Source organism: Symphalangus syndactylus, chromosome 24 (genome assembly GCF_028878055.3).
Source record: "Symphalangus syndactylus isolate Jambi chromosome 24, NHGRI_mSymSyn1-v2.1_pri, whole genome shotgun sequence".
NCBI lineage: Eukaryota > Metazoa > Chordata > Mammalia > Primates > Hylobatidae > Symphalangus > Symphalangus syndactylus.
In genome coordinates, this window is record NC_072446.2 from 68,214,488 (window position 1) to 68,236,549 (window position 22,062).

Genomic DNA, 22,062 nt, shown 5'->3' on the forward strand with positions numbered 1-22,062 from the left:
AATGATGTAGTCTGTAAGAATACAAGAAACCTCCTAATTCTACTGTTTTGTGTAACCTAGAAAAGAGTTATGTTACAGCAGACAACCCTGGGTCCACAATATAGGTGATTTTTCTTTTGAGAGTTACTGTTCTCATGCTTGTAAATAAGTACACCCTTCAAGACATAGTCAAAAAAGACTTCCTTTTTGCTCTTATTCATTCTATTCTCATGCTTCACAGTAAGCCTGGGTCTGAATCTTAACCTAACTGCCAAAATCTTGGCCTTGTTAATATTTTCTGTCTGGTAAGTTACATTCATCAGAGTCAAATGAACATGAAAGCCCTTCTAAATGACCTCTGGAAGAAAACAGCTCCTGGCAATTAAAAAAATAATAATTTGTAATCATCATATATTGACTAAGGTTGGCCATAATATTTATAAATAACCATAGAAACACATGACTAACAGGATCTACACAGTTGCTTCCAAACCTCCTTCCAGCACCAGAGGAGTCACATAACACTTTTAATCTGAAATGCCAGGTGATGGCAAATATTACTTATAGAAAGATAGAAAAACTAGACCTGCTGGAGTGATTTCTTAATGGTCTTCTTTGCAAGCAGCTTAGCTAGCCACATTCTCACAGGCCTGCTGACAGATGATTGATGAAACCTCAGTCCAGTCATGCCTGCTGAATCAAGAAAAGGGATTGCAGATTCAGCAGAAATATTTAAAATAGAATTGTTTTATATTCCATCCTATAAGATAGTAGTGGCAACATTTGCACCTGGAATGGAGCTCTTTCATTCAGGATCAAAATGAATGTAGTATTGTCTTGGATAATGAGTTATACCAAGGCCATGTGGTCATCCTGTCACCAGACAGCTGTGGAGCTAAGTGTTGGGGGACTGGTGCTGTTTGAGAAAGCTGTTTCTGCGTAATTAAGCTTGACCTATGAAGTAATATTGGAAAATGCATTGTCCCACATTATTTACCCGAGGATGACTTCAAGGGGCTGAAAATAAGAATTGTCTGGTACTGGGATGCAATGAATGCAAGTTGACTCTCCATAATCAGAAACATTAAAACTTATGCCTGTTTTGATGCCCTGATAAGATTGCATCTGTTTCAACCTTTGTTTATTTGATAAGTTTCCATCAAGTTTCATATATCTGGGCTTCTAATATATATTAGAGGAGTCTATGGCACATAGGATGGTCCTAGCTTGAATATGACGGTGCTTCTTGTACTGTGTTAGTTGTCTCAAATAATTGGCCTTAATGACAACACTGTAAGCATTCATTAGTAAAGTGTTAAGGATTTAATCAACTTTAAATTAAACTGAAATTTAAAACTTTAGTTGTAAAATACCTACTTATGAAAAAAGTGGCCAAGTTAGATTTTTTTGCTATTTTCTTATTGTAGTCTTTTACAAAAAGGTAATTCAATTTGAGATTTATAGACTTATTTAGCTTTAGACAGATCCCCTGTAATTCAGGCCATATTCAATTAAAATTGAAATACTATATATATCCCTTAGGAGTAGGAGTTCTGAATTTGGATCTTTTCAGGTTTCTAATATAATACTGGGAAGACACAGAATAAATATTAAACAAAATTACACAAAGTGGATCATTTCCCTTGCTTTTAGAAGGATTTTCCTAATTCTGCTTTTCTTATTTGATACATTTAGGCAAGATCATGTCTTTTGCAGCAACATGGATGCATCTGGAGGCCATTATCCTAAGAGAATTAACACAGCAACAGAAACCCAAATACCGCATGTTCTCACTTATAAGTGGGAGCTAAACATTGAATATACATAGACACAAAGATGGGAACAATACATAGTCAGGATTACTTGAGTTGGGGGAGGGTGGGGCGGGGGAAAGATTGAAAAACTACCTATCATGGACCACGCTCACTACTGAGTGACAAGATCATTCATACACCAAACTTTGGCAACATGCAATTTACTCATGTAGCCAACCTGCACATGTGTCCCCCTGAACCTAAAATAATTGTTGAAAAAAGCAAATTAAAAAAAAAAGAACTGTAACTTGGAGACTAAATTGGTGTTGCTCTTTGTTTTAAGATCTTGCAAAGAGAGGGGCAATAGAGGAAACGCCCTTGTATGTGTGTTTATAGATGGGTTTATTTCCTGAAATATTTGAGAATAACTTATAACATGATTTTCTCTTATTTCTAAACTCTTCCATGTATGTTTCCTAAACACAACAACATTGTCTTATTCAACTACAGTACAATTATCAAAAGCTGGGAAATGGGCTGGGCCTGGTGGCTTATGCCTGTTATCCCAGCACTTTGGGAGGCTGAGGCAGACGGATCACTTGAGGTCAGGAGTTCGATACCAGCCTGGTCAACATGGTGAAACCCTGTCTCTACGAAAAATACAAAAATTAGCCAGGCATGGTGGCAGATGCCTGTAATCCCAGCTACTTGGGAGGCTGAAGCAGGAGAATTGCTTGAACCTGGGAGGTGGAGGTTGCAGTGAGCTGAGATTGTGCCACTGCACTCCAGGCTGGGTGACAGAGAGAGATTCTGTCTAAAAAAAAAAAGAAAAGCTGGGAAGCTGGGAAATGAACATGTGTACAGTAATATCATCTAATCTACAGATCTCTTCAGGTCTTGCCAATTGTCCCCAGTGCTATTTTTCTGGCCCAGGATCCAATTCATGATCTTATACTATCATGTCTTTCTGGTGACAATTCATCTGAAACTCTTTTAGGCCCTTCCTGGCCTCTCATGTCCTCAGCATCTCTGGAGAGCACAGAATGGTCACCTTGCCAAGTGCCCTTGATTCAGGCATGCCACTTCCTCCTAATTAGATTCAGACTGTGCATTCCTGGCCAGACCACAGAAAAGATGCCAAGTCCGTCTCAGTGCATCATATCTGGAGAACGGGTTTTGAAATTAGAAACAACTAGTATCAGGCAGTGTGACCTGGGGAAAAATATGCAAGTACGCTGAACTTCAGTTTCTTCATCTGCAAAATAGGAATATTAATATGAACTTCACAGTGTTGCTAGGGAATTATATAATGGGGTAAACTACTTAGCTCAATATCTGACACATATGAATTGTCTAACAAATGTTAGTTGTTATTGCATCTCTCTTAGAAGCTGGACATAAGTAGACCTTCAGAAATTATGGTCATTGATATCCAGGTTCCCTAGTACCTCACCAGGAAAGCAGCAGAATCATTTTGATTTGTTATTAGTTTTGGCAAAACACTTGGGAGGAGGCAGAGGTGGCTGCAATTAATGCTTCATGCGAGGTTTAGGATTAACTGAATCATTCGGTTCAGCAGGCTAACCCTTCCATGATAGCTCATGGAAACTTGGATTTCAAGTCATAATATCCAGCCATACAGTCAATGTAAAATTCATTTCCCACTCAGCATCAGCAAGCCCAAATTGGATAAGGATTTGGGGGGGGGGTCTGACTACTTGAGGGGCCAGCTGAAAGACATGAGATACATACCTAACCACATTTGTCTCATCCAGTGGAACTTTATTTTTTTTAAGGGTTGAATTGTTTCCTGAAGAGGTCATCTTAGTCTAAGTTGCCTGTTTCTTTTTAAATTTGACTTTATTTTTTAGAGACATTTTAGGTTCACAGCAAAATTGAGCAGAAAGTAGAAAGATTTCCCATATACCCCCTAGTCCCACACATGCACAGGCTCTCCTACTACAAAAATTCCACATCCAAGTGGTACATTTGTTATACTAGATGAACCTATATTGATATATCATTATCACCCAAGGTCCATTGTTTACATTAGGGTTCACTCTTAGTGTTTTATATTTTATGAGTTTTAACCAACGTATAATGGCTTACATTCCCCATTATAATATTATACAGAGTAGTTTCACTGAGCTAAAGATCTTCTGTGCTCTATGAAATGATCCCTGCCTCCTCCACCCAGCTCCTGGCTGATTCTTTTACTGTCTCCATAGTTTTACCTTTTGCAGGATGTCATGTAGTTGGAATTATAAAATACATAGCCTTTTTAGGCTGGCTTCTTTCACTTAGTAATATGCATTTATGTTTCCTCCATGTCTTTTTATGGCTTCATAGTTCACTTCTAGTTAGTGCTGAATCATATTCTATTGTCTGAATGTACCAAGGTTTGTTTATCCATTCATCTGCAGAAGGACATGTTGGTTGCTTCCAACTTTTGGCAATTATATGAATAAATAAAACTGCTATAAATATTCATGTTCAAGTATTTGGGCAAATATAGTTTTTAACTCATTTGGATGAATACCAAGGAGTGCAATTGCTGGATCATATGATAAGAGTATGTTTAGTTTTGGAAGAAACTGCCAAATTGTTTTCTATAGTGGCTGTACCATTCCCACCAGCAATGAATGACAGTTCTTGTTGCTCCCCATCCACACCAACATTTGGTATAGTCAGTGTTTTGACTGTTCTAATAGGTGTGTAGTGACATCCCATTGATGTTTTAATTTGAAATTCCCTAACGACATGATTTTGAGCACCTGTTCATATGGTTATTTTCCATTTGTAGATCTTTGGTGAGGTGTTTGTTTGCATCCTTTGTCCATTTTTACATCAGGATCATTAGCTTTCTCATTACTGGGTTTTAAACGTTCTTTGTATATTTTGTTTAAGTGTCATTTATCTGGTATGTCTTTTGAAGCTATTTTTCTCCCACTCTGTGTCTTGTCTTCTCGTTCTCTTGACAGCGTCTTTTACAAAGCAGAAGTTTCTAAATTTAATGAAGTGTAGCTTATCAATTCTTTGTTTCATAGATTGTGATTTGGCATCCTGTCTAAAAACTGTTATACCTAAGATCATCTAGGTTTTCTCCTATGTTATTCTTTAAGAGACTTATACTTTTTCATTTTACACTTAGGTGCCTATAATTCATTTGGTGTTACCTTTCTGAAGGGTGTAAGGTCTATGTCTAAATTCTTTTTTTTATTTTTGCATGTGGCTGTCTGGTTGTTCCAGCACTATTTGTTGAAAAGGCTGTCTTTGCTCCACTCTACCATCTTTACTTCTTTGTCAAAGATCAGTTGACTATATATATATACACACACACACACACATACATACATACATATATATACACATACCTATATATACATACATATATACACACATAGATAGGGGTGGGGCTTCAGCCTAGGTCAAAAATGAGAAGCTATATGGAACAGTTCGAAACCTGCTGTGCACCTGGAGCAGAGCTGATTCAGCTGACCTACTGAATCACAAGCAAGGAATATGTTTGCTGTGAGCTGCTGAGACTTTGGGGTTATTTATTGCTGCAACAGAAGTCCAGTAGTATGTCTTGTACCCTGTGTATTTTAAAAAATTCTCAATACATGATAAAGTGTGTAATTACAACTATTTTTTAACAGAATTAATTTTAAACTTGTTTTGCACCAGTGAATACTCTTAGCTATTTACATAATTGGAGAGAAGCAGAGTTCTGCTTTTGCAAAATTTGTTGAGGAAAGCCATACACAGCAAAGTATGTTCAGAAATACAAAGATTAGAACTATATAATAGTATATGTAGTTGATTCTGAATTAATTTTCTAAAATAAGAAAAATAAAGTAGAAATACAAGAATTAAGAAGTAGAACAAACTGGGTTGTAAGTGACAGAAACCTAACCATGCCATTTAGGCCATGGGAAAAATATTTGAAGGATATTGGGTCTCATACAATTTTTGGAAATGCAAAGAGACATCTGGTTTTCCTAAACAAATAGAATCAAGAACCCAAATGTATAAGAATACTATTCCTCACACTCTTGTCTCTGCTTCTTTCACTGTATCATAACTTTCATTTTTCTTGCTGTGAACCATCTACATCAAGCTTATTCAACCCGTGGCCCATGGGACCCAGGACAGCTTTGAATGTGGCCCAACACAAATCTGTAAACTTTCTTAACATATTATGAGATTTTTTTGTGAGTTTTTTTAATTTTTATTTTTTTATTATTTATTTATTTATTTTTGGCCATCAGCTATAGTTAGTGTTAGTATATCTTATGTGTGGATCAAGACAATTCTTCTTCTTCCAATGTGCCCCAGGGAAGAGAAATGATTGAACACTCCTGATCTAAATGACAGATATGGCCACAGATACCCTCTCAAGGAATATGTTAATGCTTTGCAAACAGGGAAAGACTTTTCCTCATTCCTTTGTTTTGAAATAGAAAATTCCAAATTTAGTTCTTTTGTTTGGACCCTATTAGTGTCTTACATTCAACTTTAGGCCAATTGGCTCTGCCTGGGAGTAGTGTAATATAACTGAAAGTCTATCATAGAATTCCATGATTAAAAACAGGTGAAGAAAATATTCCCTAGGAGATGTTATTCACAGAAAAGAGGATGCTTCCTTGGCAGAAAAAAAAAATAGATGACAAATTCATAGTATTTGAACAAATAACCCCAAGCCAAGTGAAAGTTTATTACATGCAATTCATATTCAAAAGTCCTTGATTAGGTTTTAGGTCAGTGGATTTCTCAATATTGTTCATGGATAATCTACATAATATATCACAGGAAAACATATGGGACCTAAGTTTGAGAATCTCCACTTTAAATTTTCTGATGCAAAAGTATTTTGTGAGATTAAAAGGAAAAAAACAAGAAATTCCACTATCTGGTGATGACGTCAGCATGAAACGATCCCTTTGTTCTTCACATAAAGGACATGCAACTGTGCTTTTATATTTTCTGGTGCCTTATTTGCAATATTTGAAGTAAAATGGCTCTAATTATGTTTTCCTTTTTCTTTTCCGCTTTTAAACCTTCCTTTTCTCACAACTCACTGCACATTTATTGACTAAGACTTTCTTTCCTACTCTTCTCTATTCCTACGGACGCATTTTCAGCTTACTCTTCAACAACTTTCCATTTTCCATTTGCATTATTAAAATACAATCTACAATTCTGTATCTGAAACCCCTGGGCCCAGATGTATTTTAGAATTTTTTTTTGTCCTTTAGAAATATCCCGTATATTAATGAGGTCTGTGTCAAGGCAATACAATACTCCATATTCAAACACATTAATATTTGTGCAGTGAAACTAAGTGGGATAAATATTACAAAAAACAAACAAACAAACATAAACCTTGTCAGTGAAGGTTAGCTTTTGCCATGAATAAGTTACTGAAACCTTGAGGTTTCAAACTGTTGATACTTCAGAATTGCAGATAAGAGATTGTCTCAATAACTAGCCTTATTTCTTGCCCCCAACATAACTTTCTGTTTCAAAGAATATTTCAAAGATGCACATTTATTTATGAATAAATGGACATGAAGGGAAATATCATGATGGACAAAACGAAGAATGGGTACAGAGAAAGAAGGCCATCAGTCTGCAGGCTGAGTAAAATTTACCAAGTTTCACTCTTTGATTTGGAGTGTTGTTATGATATGGAGGAACTGCTGACAACTTATTTCAAAGTCTCAGTTGTTTAAATACCCTACATACATTTGGGGGGCAAGTTGTTGAGATATTTTCCTTAAAAGTCTTGTACCATCTCTGTTGGTGATGGTAAATTTTCTTGCATATTCTCAATACTCCGTGTAATGGCTATCTCTCTATTTCTTATCACTGTCTCCATGACCTATCTGTCTTCAATCTTATCATGTCCTATGTTAGTTGTATTTATTACCTATTGCTGTGTAACAAATAACAAAAACACCTCAGTGTCATATGACAATTTGGGTTTATTGCTCACGTCTGGAGTCATCTGGGAGTTGGCCAGGTGACTCTGCTGAACTGTGCTTAACTTACATGTCTGGGCTTGCCTGGCTGTTGGCTGATCTAGACTCTTGGCTCAGGCAACTGTGCAGCTGGAGCAGCTTGGCTCTACTTCCTATGTATTCATCCTCCAACATGCTATCTCAAGCATTTTCTCAGGGCAATGACAGAGGCATAGTAAAGCAAGCCCCAGTGAACGAGCCCATTTCTAGGTTCTGCTTGTGTCACACCTGCTAACACTCCATTGGCCTAAGCAAATCATATGACTGAGCCGAAGTGAAGGGACAAGTCACCCCATCCCCAGGTCGATGGCCCAGAAATGTTACATGGCAAAGGATGTGGATACAGAGAGAAATGAAGAATTGCAAGAATCCTCACAGTCTTCAACTCTTCTCTCCTCTGGACTTCCTTGCTTAACCTCTGATACAATTTGATATGGTCACAATTTATTTCTTTCTGTTTACAGTTCACTCCATGCAACCTCTGTCCTGGCAATCTTGAATTATTTCCCGCTCCTATACACACACCATGATTGTCTATGCTGTTCCCTTTGCTTATGGTATTTTCTCCTCTCCCAGTTTAATCCTTCAAAGTCTGGCTGAAATAATAAAGTGTACATGAATCTTTCCCCGTGTATGTTTGTATGCAATGCCCTGTACTAACCAACAAACTGAAGGTAGGGTCAGCGCCTGCTTCATCTCAGTATAACCCACTATGCCTTGAACAAATAGGGTCATGAAAAGAGCATGGCTCACTTCATAAATAGAAGGCCCTACTAAGAAGTTTATCATAGAGGAAAAGATTAGTAAAAATGTAAACTGTATGGAAAAATTTTCACTTCTTTTATGAGTTTAAAAAAAAGAAGATAATCAGTAGAAGAGAATATATTTTACTATTTAGTTAGGGCTTAGATTATAGCCCACAGAGCATTGGGCATAAGGGTGGGAATATCATACTTTGTGAAGCCACTACAACTTGTATTCAAGTCTGAAATGATTTCACTTGATTATTTGTATAAACTGAGGTAGGTTATGGATGTTCTAAGGACTTATTTTTTCTCTTTTCATACATTTATTGTGAGAATTAAATGGGATTTTTAATTATGCCCCATTATATTATTTATAACTAAAATGTACATATATAAATTATGTAGGGCAACTGACATTATAGGCATTGAGGAATGTCAATTTTCATTTCCTTCTATTTGTTCAAAAGAAAGGAAGTTAAATAACACAATCAAGTAATAATTTAATCTTTTCTTTAGCAATTTCACACAGTCAGTGTAACACATATTTACATTAATTTCCTATTCTCTACCAGCTCTCTGGAGAGTCCTGTGGCACACATACAGGGGAGAGTGAGGCACCTCAACCTCTGCACACCAGTGATTTGTGACAATGCTGGTCAGCTCCTGTAACATCCTCTGTCTCAAGTATCTGTCTCACAGTCCAGATGGTTGGCAAAACATAATCTGAAAACCTGTGAAGTTGCTTTTGATATCTGGAGATGGGCTGATGTTTGATGTCCTGATCTAGTATATTAAAATCTCGTGGAGAAACCATGAGTCTGTCTCTTGTCTGCATAGAATTCAAGTGGACTGCCCTTGGGCCAAAATGATTTTGCAGCTTCAGAAGCAAAAAAAGAAGAAAACTGACAGTGGCTCCAAAGTGACCCTAAACCCACTTTGTACCTTGTTCTGACATTGCTCAGCTATCCAGAGGTTTGATTTTAGTCTTCTAGGCCTCAAAACAACACTCTAATGGCCCTATGAAAGTGATTTATGTGCAGTACAGGAATAACACAATACCAGTTCTGTGGCCAAAGAGAAGTGAGTTGTTAACCTTGGTGCTTTGGGTTTTGGTTTGTCAATTATGTAGAGAAGCTCCCGACAGTATACTTGTTCATCAAAAATGAAACACCTGGCAATCTGCCACATCCTGTGGAGTTGAGATCTTGCTTTTGATTTGAAAAGCAGGATCATATTTGTATTTCCACTTAAGTGACTTTCAGCTGCTTTTGAATCACCTGAAGTTGAATGAAAGTATATTTTACCAGGTGTTTTCTAAGCAAGATTGCTTAGAAATCTGGCAGAGTTACTGGGAACTGATTTGTTCGTATGTGTAATCATGAATGGGCTTATCGATTTCTAAAAACAAATGATAAAAATAGAAAGACATAATAAGTCTACAATAAACCAATTCTTTATACTTTTTCATGAGAACAGGTTAAATCTATATTTAGGATGGGAAAAAGCAAAGACGTATTCATTTTATTAAGCCATACCAAATAATGAAAAACCAGGAAGCAAGCAGTTATTATTTTAAGAGAGCTCTACTTTCTGTTAAAATAAAAATAAGAAGCAGCACTTTTGTGTGTGTGTGTGTGCGCGTGCGCGTGTGTGTGCACGCGCATGTGTGTGTGGGATCCTGCATATGGCAGCTTGATAAAGTAAAAGAAATTGATAGTAGGCTTAGCTCGTGATTCTCTGAGATAGAGATTAGCATAGAAAATCTAATTAATTAGAAATGCTCTTATGATGAACATTTGTGGAAGTGAGGGAGAAAGAGCAGAACTGGATAGAAGGATGATACAGTTTGAATGTTTGTCCCCTCTGAAACTCATGTTGAAACTTAATCCCTAATGTGGCAGTATTAAAAGATGGGACTTTTGAGAGGTGATTGGATCATAAAGGCTCTGTCTCTTTTCATGAATAAATTAATTCATTCATCAATTAATGGGGTTAATAGGTAATGAGTTATCATGGGAGTTGGCCTGGTGGCTTTATAAGAAGAAGAAAAGAGAGCTCAGCTAGTTCATTTGGCTCCCTCACATTGTGATGCCCTTTGCCACCTGAAGACTCTGCAAGCATTCTCGCCAGCAAGAAGATCCTCACCATATGTGACTCCTTGACCTTGGACTTCTCAGCCTCCATAACTGTAAGAAATAAATTTATTTCCTTTATAAATTACCTAGTTTCAGGTATTCTGCTATAAACAACAGAAAATAGACTAAGACAAGGGAGATTGCAGTTCCAATGAAGCAGTACGGGGTTGGGGCTAGAATGGCCCTTTGGAGTTGGCCCAGCTCTATCTCTTTGTGATCAGTCATTGGATGTAGGCTGCCCTAGAAAGAGTCATGATCTAGGACAAGCCTGGTTTTTCAGCTAAAGCAGTCTCCCTGAGGAGGACTGGCAGCAGAAGTCGTCTTCTAGCAGCCTTACCAGCAAATGAAGGGATAAACCTTTCAATCCTAAAGGGGATTTTAGATATCACAGGGCCCAACACACTACTTCACCAGTTTATTTTTTTCTTACAACTCAAGTTTCCAGTACATAAGAATTACTTTTGTCACCTCCTGTACCCAAGCACCAAGCAATGATCAAAAGTGCCAGATTCATGGATAAGTTTGCTCTTTTATTTTTACAAAATGATATTGATTCAAGCCTATCACTTTATATTAATTGAGTGTTTATGTGCTCATTGAATTCAGCAAATACACAAAGCATTGAGAACATTTTGGTGAACAAAACAAAGTCCCTGTCCTCCCGGAGCTTATGGCCAACCCTCCCCATTATTGATCCCAACTTATGAAGTATGTCTTCTGTAGAATAGCTTGTGATTTGGGATTATGGCAGAATAAAAAGAGGGCCTCTGAAAAACAATACTGTTTTTCAATTTTCCATCATCAGACTAATAATCGTGTGCATGAACATACTTATGATTTATAATAAAAACATAAATCCAATTATACAGTTTTAAATTAAATTTGAAGGCTAACATGTAGCCCATGACTGTCTACTTTTATTGCATATTCACTTCCTGTTTGGCAGGTATTAGTTTGAAAAAATGCTTTGAAGGAGTAGGAATTTATCCATGAAGTGAAAAGAGACTAAAGCAATTAATTCAAATGGGGAAGACTTTTTTTATTAGTTAATTATGCCATTCTCACATTGTTCAAACTTAAATGTTTAACCACTCCAGCTAAATTGATCTCCCCATTCTATTGTAATTTTGACATGAATAAGTGAAGAGTAGGATGGAAATTATAGGTCAGAAATCATCTCCTCTAAGTAGCATGATTCTTAGTTGCTGCTCTATCACTGTACCCATGTTGTGGCTCAAGGGTTTATTTAATAATTGCTTGATAATGACAAATAAGAAGAACATTATAATAGATGTATTTAATGCCAGTAGAGAAGTCTGTTTTCATGAGCACCCTTTTGGTTACTAGTGTTGTATAACAAATTGTCCCCAAACTGACTGACTTACAGCAACAACTGCTTATTGCTCATGATTTTGTTGGTCAGAAAACCAGACTGGATTCAGCAAGGGAAGTTTATTTCTGCTCAAGAATGTAGGGGGATGACGTGACAACTGGGGATTGGAATCTTCTGGAGGCATCTTTGTTCCAGTGTCTGGTACATGGTCTGGTATGACTCTTGGATCACTGATTGGAGTGCCCATCGATGGCTTTTCCACATAGCTTGGCTTCCTCAGACATGGTAGCAATGGGGTAATTGACCCTCTAAAGAGATAGTTTAGGACTCTGAGCATGAGTGTTCTAGTGGATATGAGGCCTTTCATATTCCAGCCTTACAGTAAAACACCTCATCCCTCAATTTATCAATTGAATCATTCACGAGCCTGCCCAGATTCAAGAACAAGGATGTAAACTGTGTCTCTTCATGGAAGCAGTCCTGATATCAAAAAATTTGTCCCATGTTAAAAAAAAAAAAAGACTTCTGCAGGTATTGTAAATCAGAAATAGAGAGCTGTAGAAAAAAATATTCTGCATCACGTAAACCATAAGGAGCATGAAAAAGTTCAGGAGAAAGCAAATAATGCAATTTATCTCTTTACACTCATGACAGCCCTGTGCAGTAAATCTCACCATCTTTATTTTGCAGTTGTGCCAAGTGAAGCCAAGTAAAGGGACATAAGCAAACTCTTGCTGCTCATCTTCTTAGAGAAAGTTGGAATTTTGGTGTCTGATGCTGAATCTCTTGCTTTTTCCACTCCTGCATTCTGATCCAATTCTGTGATGTCTTGCAGTAGGGTAGAAAAAAAAAGTGATTCATGTGCATTCTGGAGACAATAACATAAGTAGAAATCAAAAGACTGTTGGTGTGAGTTATTCAATGTTTTTGAACATAGTTTTTTCAACTCCAAATTGAGAAGACTTGCCTTGAGATCCATGGAACATGGTTTATGGGAGGTTTATGAGAAAAAGTTTTATTCAATAGGCAAATAACTTTGGGAATTCTTGCATTTCATATTTCATTTTTGGACAATATACTGAAATATCTCAGCAAGACTGCAGTAAGAGAAGAAACCTTTTTATAATATAACCTATTGGTATAACATGGAATAATTTTCTATGGACTAACTTTGGACACAGAAAGTGAGATGAGCTCTAATGTATGATTCTAATATTTTACATCCACTTAAAAATTCACATCAAAGTCAGTGAATAAAAAAAAATTTAAAGTGTGTGTGGTTGGATCATATCCTCATGTTTTTAAAGTATCTTTTCTGCTAGTCTCTCTATTTTTATTGGAGTATTTAATTTGTTTACTTTTAATTATAATGATGGATAAGATGGGATTTATACCTGTCATTTGCTGTTTGTTTCCCATATGCCTTATGTCTTTTTCTTCCTGTGTTCCTGCACTATTGTCTTCTTTTGTGTTAAACAGATATGTTCTAGTGTACCATTCAAATTCCTTGCCGCTTCTCCTACCATACTTTTTTTGATATGTTCTTAGTGATTGTCCTGGGATTAAAATTAGCATCTTAATTTAAGACAATCCAGTTCTTATTAATACAAAATGGATCTTAACATTGTACAAAAATTTTGCTCCGTGATATCCCCATTCCTCCTGCTCTTCTTTGAACTATTATTGTCATATAAATTACATTTTCCTTTATTATAAATTCACTAATACAAATTTATAGTTATTGCATTATGAAATTGTCTATTAAATCAGATAGGATAAGAAAATAGCTCAAACAAAAATACTATCTTCCATATTAACTTATGTAGTTAACTTTACCAGTGCTCTTTACTTCCTCATGTGTATTTGAGTTACCATCTAATATACTTTTATTTCGGTCTAAAGGACTCTCTGTAGTATTTCACTTAGGGCAGGTCTGCTAACAAATTCTCTCAAATTTTATTCATTTTGGAATATCCTGAATTTTTTTTCATTGCTGAATGAGAGTTTTGCTAAATATGGGATTCTTTGTTGACAATCTTTTTTCTTTCAACACTTTGAGGATGTCATTCCAGTCTTTTCCACTTTGGTGCTTGTGTTTCAAATTCTGCTGTTATTTTTATTGAGGATTGTTTGTTTGTGAGGTCATCTTTTTCTTGCTGCTTTCAATAATTTGTCTTTCATTTGTTGTTGTTGTTTTTGTTGTTGTTTTTGCCTTTTGTCAATGTGTCTATAGTGTGTGTAGATGTGGATATTTATGAGTTTATTGAGCTTTTCGGATGTATAGATTAATGTTTTCATCAAATTTGGGGATTTGACCATTATTGTTTCATTTTTTTTCTTCTTGTTTCTCATTTTTTTCATTTTCTGGGACTCTCATTGTATGTATGTTGGTATGTTTCATGGTGTGCTACAAATATGTTCAGCTCTAGTCATTATTCTTTATTCTTTTTTAAAATTCCTCAGACTAATTTCTTCTGCTATATATTCAAGTTAATTGATTCTTTTTATCTGACACCTCATTTCTTAAACCCTTGAGTAAATTTTTCATGTTAGTTATTGTCTTTTTCAACTCTAATAGGATTCGTATTTAGTTATTTTAAAATATGATTTGTTTCTTTCTTATTAGTCTCTATTTGGTAAGACATCATTGCCATAGTTTCCCTTGATTCTTTAGAAATGGCTTTTTAAGTTATTTTAAAAGTATTTAAAATAGCTGATTTAAAGTTTTTGTCTGCTAAATCCAGTTTTGGTCTGCTTAATTTAATGTAATTTAGCTTAAATTTAAATTAATGTAGCTTAATTGCTAGCTTATTTCTTTTTTAAGTTTTGGTTTCTATTTTTATTTTTTAGGCTTGGCTTCCTAGGAGTTACCACTTGGTCAACATAATTTAGTAAGAAGCAAATAATTGGTCAAAAGATTTTCATAATGCTTTACCTTTAGGTCTTTTACCCTTTGCTAAGGGGATGTTTATAAGACAGCGTTAGGTTTCACTTCCTGCTTGTGGGAGTCCTCAAGGTCAGCCAGAGGTGAATGACCGAGGTCTTATACTTCCCAAGGTTTTTAGCTGTACACAGTACTGGGTATGCAAAAGCTCTTCCAAATCCCCAGGAATATGTTGGAGCTTTTCAAAATTCCCTCTGGCCCTCAAGTTCTTCAGACTTCCTTTTGGATTTTTAGCCAGGATCTAGCTTTTCCTAAATGGAATCACAGGTTTAGGCATCTACAATGTTGCTGGCAGACTGTGATTCTTTCCACTAATCTCCAAAGATAGGGCTTTTCTTTGCTGAGTTGAGATCTGAGTGAAATAAAATAGTCACACCAACCTGGAAATAGAGATTTTTCTGGGAAATTACTAGTTTGGACAAAATATTGACTGTGCTTTGAGGATGGGGCTTTTAATGGAGCTCCAAAAGATGCCAGTCCTCTTTTTCTGTGAAGCTTCTGGCTTTTCATGGCTACTGTGCCACTGAGCGATTGAGAGAGAGTGTGGTGGCAAGTTAAATGCCACACAGTCTGCGGTCTTACCGAGATTTTGTCATTTCTTTTAGATAAGAAATTTTGTTTGTTGGTGTTTTTGTTTAATTTCAAGAGTTCTGAAATTATTGGTTTTCCTTGATTTGTGAACATTTTCATTGTTTTTGTAGGGGAACAGGTTCATAGACATCCTCACTTTATCATTTCATAAACTCATCTAATGCTGTTTTTTTTAAACTTCATGTTGATGTGCATTGGGGTAATCTTTTTATTTTATTATCCTTTATTGTCCTGGATTTTGCGACTTAGAAATGTATGTCCTTTACCTCTGATAATATTTCTCACATGATTTTTAAAATACATTCCCTTTCTCGCTTTTCCTTTTTCTCTCCATCTGAAATGTCCACGTCCACTTCTTATATTAATTTCCCAAATCTCTTACTATTTATCTCCTATTTTTTGGTTCTGCTCTCTTTTTTCTATATTTTAATAAGTTAATAAGCTGCAGGTGGGCAGCTTTCACATTTGGGTTTGAGGAATATTTCACAAAGAGCAATTTGTCATATTAATGCAATTTTGAAATTAAAATGGTTAATTGCAGTATAACAGAAAGTGTACTCACCACTGTAACTCATAAGCTTAGTTGATATTTATCTTCTTGAGCTACTTTTGGATGAGTGATTTTGGTAATTATATTCTAAATTTCTAAAAATTATTTATCTTTCATTATTTAAAAAATACTCTTCTTGTTTTATGAATATAACAATTTCTTATTCTTCACTGTGCCAACCAACATTTTTTATAAAGTTTTGATTTATGTTTTCTGGACCCCCTAAAATGTCTATTTTTTTCCTGCTTATTTTGGTCTCTCTTTTTTAAGTTGGGAGAATATTCCAGTGTCTGGTGGTCCTTGGTTGCCTGTTTCATATTAAGAGTGAGATCCTAAAACTTACTTGCAACTTTGCATGCTTTGGTGGGCTTTTAGGTTGGTGGGATTGCATTCGAGTGATTATTTGGATAGTGAGCAGATCATTTAGCTAGGGGACTCATGCTAGTATGAAAACAATATTTTTTATTGAAGCCACTGAGTTTCTTTAGAGAATAAATTTTTTACCACTTGCATGGGAGCTAGAAATCTGGTTTCCATCATCTTATATACAGACTTTTGTTAATAACCAACTTATCGTCGAACCTTACATCTTGACTCTTCTGTCTACTTTAACCACCATACTGGTATCTCTGAGTGCCATCCCTTTCTAGGGATCTTCAGGTAAAATTATCCCTCCCATTTTCCCTATCTCCTCTGCATCTGCCAACTCAGTTATCCTCCTTCATCTATTTTCTCCCTTCAAAACTTGTTGAAATCTTTTATCTGTTTATGAAGACTCTCTTCTTCTGTTCTCTTTGCCCTTGATTGATAGCATTTTATATCTTACTCTTATTTTAGGGGGGCTTTAAAAGAAGAGAAAATAAATCATCTTCAGATGGAAACTTTTCACATTTGACTTTATGAGCAAGACTTTTGGGATACTTTTTATATTAGTCTTGTCATGAACAATTATCACATTCCAACGTGTGGGCAGCTTTCACATTTGGGTTTGAGGAATCTTTCACAAAGAGCAATTTGTCAATTTAATGCAATTTTGAAATTAAAATGGTTAATTACATTATAACATAGAAAGTGTATCATAACTGTAACTCATAAGCTTAGTTGATATTTACATACATAGTCATCCACTTACCACCCAGATTAAGATGTAGACTTTTCCAGCATCACAGAAGGCTCTGTCATGCTTCCTTTCAGTCAATACTCCCCTCAAACGCAACCACTTAAAACAAATTTTAAGGCTTTAAATTAACTATATTTGCTCTTGGACTTCATATAAATGAAAACATAAAGCATGAACTCTTTTATAGATGGCTTATTTGACTCAACAGTACATCTACAAGATTTGTCATGTTGTTATGTGACATTAATTAATTTACTGTTTTATAATACTTCATTATATGAATGTGCCACCGTTTATCACTCTATTGTTGATGAACATTTATGCTATTTTCAGTTTTTTTCCACTATGCAGAAACCTGAAATAAACATTCATATACAAGTTCGAAAAAAGTATTTTATAAGGGCATTGGTATATACATACCCAGGCAGCAAAAATTAAAACCCCAAAAGGAAGAAATGGATTTGATACAATGATACCAAAATGTGTGATTATCATATGAGGGAGTGAGTGTGATGTTTATTAGCTGGTATGGAGGGCGGAAATGTTGAGTGTTTTTGAAGATTTGGAAGAAAGCTGTTTCCTAAGAAATGAGATAAATATTATGAACTAGATAAGTATTTTGAATTATTGCCTTATTGCTAATCAAGGTGTGATTATGCAGTTCTCTTTCTCTGATGTTCCAGCTATTCAAATTTTCAAGTGAACTGAATGAAATAAAGCAGATACATCATGAAATTGATGATAATCTATAGCATTTTAAAAGGGTTACAATTTCACCTAAGTACCACATAAGTGGTTTGTTTAAACATCTCGGTTATATTTTATGAGTTGGGTTTCTTGTATAACTACGAGGGAAGTGAAGCCATTAAGTCTTGGTCTTTGGCACTGTCACTGGTATTTCCATTAGTTTGTCAAATTAAAGATTATATAATGCTGTTAAAATGGCTAGTTGTATTATACCAATTGCTCTAAAATGTAAATATGTAAAATGTTTTATTTCCCTGTCTAAAATGCTCAGATCAACATATTCATGTAAGACATTGGTTCTCAAAGTATGTTCCCCGTTTTAAAAGCCTCAGCTCAGCGTAACTTGGGAACTTGTTGGAAATACAAATCTTGGGGCTCCCCACAAGACCTACAGAACTGGAAACTGTGGGGTTGGGGCCCAGCAGTCTGTATTTTAACAAGTCCTCCAGGTAGTTCTTATATATATTAAAATTTGAGAACCACTGGTTTAACACATTACTTTTTAATCCTGGTTGTGCATTTAAATAGGACTCCTGGGGGCTACCCACTGGTAACCCCCAGGAATCCTACTTAAATGATCTGAGGTGGTGTGAGCAATGGGAATTTTCAAGTATCCTGAGATGATTCTAGTGTGTGGCCAAGGTTGAGAATCATTTATTTAACATAATCCAAAGAAATAGCATCCTGGGTTTACTCAGTTTTGGCCACTGGATAGAATAAGAGCTGGAAGCTATCGTTTTGCATTTCGAGATAGGTCTTTGATATAGTTCCTTTCTTTATCTGAGTCTAATTAAGAATATACAGTGCCTCCAGAAAGTAAAGGGACCATTGATTGTTAAAAGTGGCTCTCTTGTTCCAGTTTCATAGAAAACTCTTCCATTGAGAAAATAGAAGTGGCTCATTCAGTGGCATGTATGAAACAAATATTGTAAAATGAGCATGTTGGCTTAATGAGGAGCTCGAGTTAGAAAGGAGATTCAATTCTGGATCCTGCTAGGTACACAGAGTCTGGCAGGAGTGCTACTCTGTCTGTATTTTTAATGACTTGTTTTTCAAGGTGAGAACATGCTATAGGCTTCTCTTATCCTCAAATTCCTCATTTAAGCCAAGACTCAAGCAATAAGAACTTGTGTTTCCTTTGTATTAGATTGTTTTGCTTTCCCATAACCGTCTGGCTTTGGAGGTACTATTTATTTGCAGAGCATGGTAGGATGGGGACCCTAGATACTCTGAAAGTCAAAATGTGCAGAAAGGTCCATTCTCTGCTAATGAGTTGATACTAAAGTCACAAAATGGCTAAGCATGTTTACAAAGGGGTGAAGACCTTTGTCGTGCTGGACCCCTCTTGGCTTCAGTAGGGATGGAACCATGTTTGAGAGGCTGAAGAAGAAACCCAGAGCTAGCAAACAAGACAGGGTTTATTGCGAGGACTTTACATATAACGTAGTCCAGTGGTGGTGGGCTGGACAAGAGAACTTCTACCATTTCTAAAAAGCATGCCGTTTATATAGCATTTTCACTTAGTACCCTCCCCCTAACAGCCTCCAGCTGGAAACCTTCATGTAATCCAAAACAAAGGGCTCAATCCCCTGTATGGCCTGCATTCCATGGGATGGGCTAGGGGTTTAGATGTTCCTCATAGATAAGGAATGAAACTCTGGCTTGGCCATTCTTGGATTCCTTAGCTTGAACTCCAAATGCACATTCTTCTCAGACCATAGTCTCATTCTCAGGGTATGCTTAAGTAAAGTTGTTGCTGTCACGTGCATCTGCTATACAACATCCAACTACAACCTCCCTGAATTAAGAGGAAAATTTGTTAAACTAAAGGTATGTTGATTCTCACTCTCATAACATCTCCTATTAAGGTGAACAGAAAGTTTTGAACAAGTGTGAAAGAAGAAATTATTTTGTAATTTACAAGAGCTTTATTCAGAAATGTATTTTGCTGAGATAATCTTGGAAAGTTATCATTCCCAGGAAGCCACAAGCAACAAATCCTACTAAGATTTTGCACAGCAAAGCAGTCTGACATCTCTGTCACAACATCAGCATAATTTCCTAAGACTCTGAATGTCCAACTTGCTTTCCTTTCTCTCCCATAATGCCTCCACCCCCAGTGGCCATAGCTAACTCTACTAAAGCTCTGAGCGATGTAGGCTGATGAGGTAAACAGAATGCCATTGTCCTGCCCTTTGCTGGATAACTTCAGTCTTTTGTGAATATCAGAGATCTCGTCAGGATGTAGATCAAAATGATCCAATGTCAAAAGCCTTGAGAATTTCTCTTAGAAAAGGGTCTAGTAGTGGTTATATTAATGATGAAGATCCAAGAAGACAGGACAGTGGACTTGATCAGTTTTCCCTGTTGGAAATTCAGCCATAATTTACCTGGGTACGGGTTTTTCTCTGGCCAGAGATCCTCATAGGCATTATGTGAATGTTTGTAAGTTATATAATCATAAAAATGGTAGTGACGGGATTATTTACATAAGCAGATATTGACGGCCTGTGATGGTGCTGGGCTTCAGAGGTATAACACCTTATTTTCAGTTATTTAGTTGAGTTGGAGTTAGTGTAGAAATCCAGAAATTATGCTAATATAATTCCTTCAAATGTGAGATGACCATGAGATAGAAAAATCTGATGATAATCTTAGCTTAATACTACTGGACTTCCCCAAATATTAGGCTTTTATTCTACTCCCTATCCAAGCTTCCTAGTGACTCTGGCTTTTCGATTTTACAAGTGTATCGCAAAGATGTTCTGACTCAGTGTAGAAGTCGATATGGTTCAAATCAACTCCGATGTGTTTTCCATCAGCATCTAGAAATTGTTATTCCAAAGTGACCTCAAATTTTAAATATTTGTAGGATTTCCTGGAAATGAACACATTTGAAAGAAAATATACTAGGTGGCAGGGCTGAAAAGCTGATTTCTTGGCTGCTTTTTTGATAAACTGGGAACTGAGAGAGTTGGATTTCCCTGGAAGTTCTAGAAGGACGGTGGCTGACCTGGGCCTTATTTTTACTTCTGATGAAGTAGTTTTTCTAGTAGATAGCTGCTATAGCAAAGTATTTGAGAGAGAAAACCCAACCATTTGCCCGTCCAATTGCACTAGACTTACTAACATTTGTGTTGTAAGACTCTGGCTGCAGTTTATTTTAAATGAAAAACGTCCTGATATTTTAACATAGAGTACTAATTCTTTCCCAACCTTGTCAGCATAGAAAAACATGGGCCTTGGGAATGCTAGTTTCTGTCTTCTTACCAGCAGCTGGGTGGTCCAGCCCAGACCATTTGTTAAACATTGTTGAAGGCCATTGAGTAAGGATAAACACTCCTTGGAAGGAGCAGGAGTCAGGTAGTAGAAGCTGTTGTATCTCATGAATGAACGTGGATATTTATATCTCCATTTAAAGTAGTCTGTTTGTGATGATCCTGTGAAGAGAACAATATGCCTCTCTCTAATGATGTCATGATTTCTGAAAAAATAATACCTTGCCTCTGGTTTTATTTGTTATTATTATTATTTTATGCTCCTAACTGTTGTCCCTTTGGGCACTCTCAGGTTGTTCGTGGAGGAGCTTAATGAGTGAGGGGTGCCCCTAGGTGAGTATAAATCTTTCGCTTCTTACGACACAGCAGAAGGTGGAGTCCTGTTCCTCTGATTCAGAAGTTCTGGTTTCTGGTTCCTGTTCTGGGGTGAACTGCTTAATGTCTCTCCATCTCTTGACTCCTTCACCAAAATGAGGACACGAGTGACTCTTTTTAATTGCTCAGGAATGTGACATTTGAAGATAATACTTGAAAAATTGGTGGTGGTTTTTTGAAAAAAGATTCTATGTAAATACCAAATGATAATAAAAATGATTAAAACTTCAAGCATCTCGAGTATGGGCAGAAATAATTTAGGATGAAACCACATCTAATGGATATTTCACGAATACTATTTTCTCCACTATGTTTATCTTTGATGGATAGAATGCAGTCAAATACTATACAAGTGCATCACATCTCTGCAGTGGGTACTGGAAGTCAGGGGTAGGGAGAATGGGGAGGGGAGGGGATGGATTTTTACGCTTCCTGTGAGAGTTGGGTGATAGCAAAAACACTAGTAGATCATGGCCTTTGCATTTCC

The 22,062-nt window shown here is 36.3% G+C and overlaps 1 pseudogene; it reads left to right on the forward strand.

Moving 5' to 3' along the window:
* Positions 1 to 22,062, forward strand: part of LOC129474400 (serine/arginine-rich splicing factor 10-like) — a 63,911-nt pseudogene that overhangs the window by 27,914 nt on the left and 13,935 nt on the right.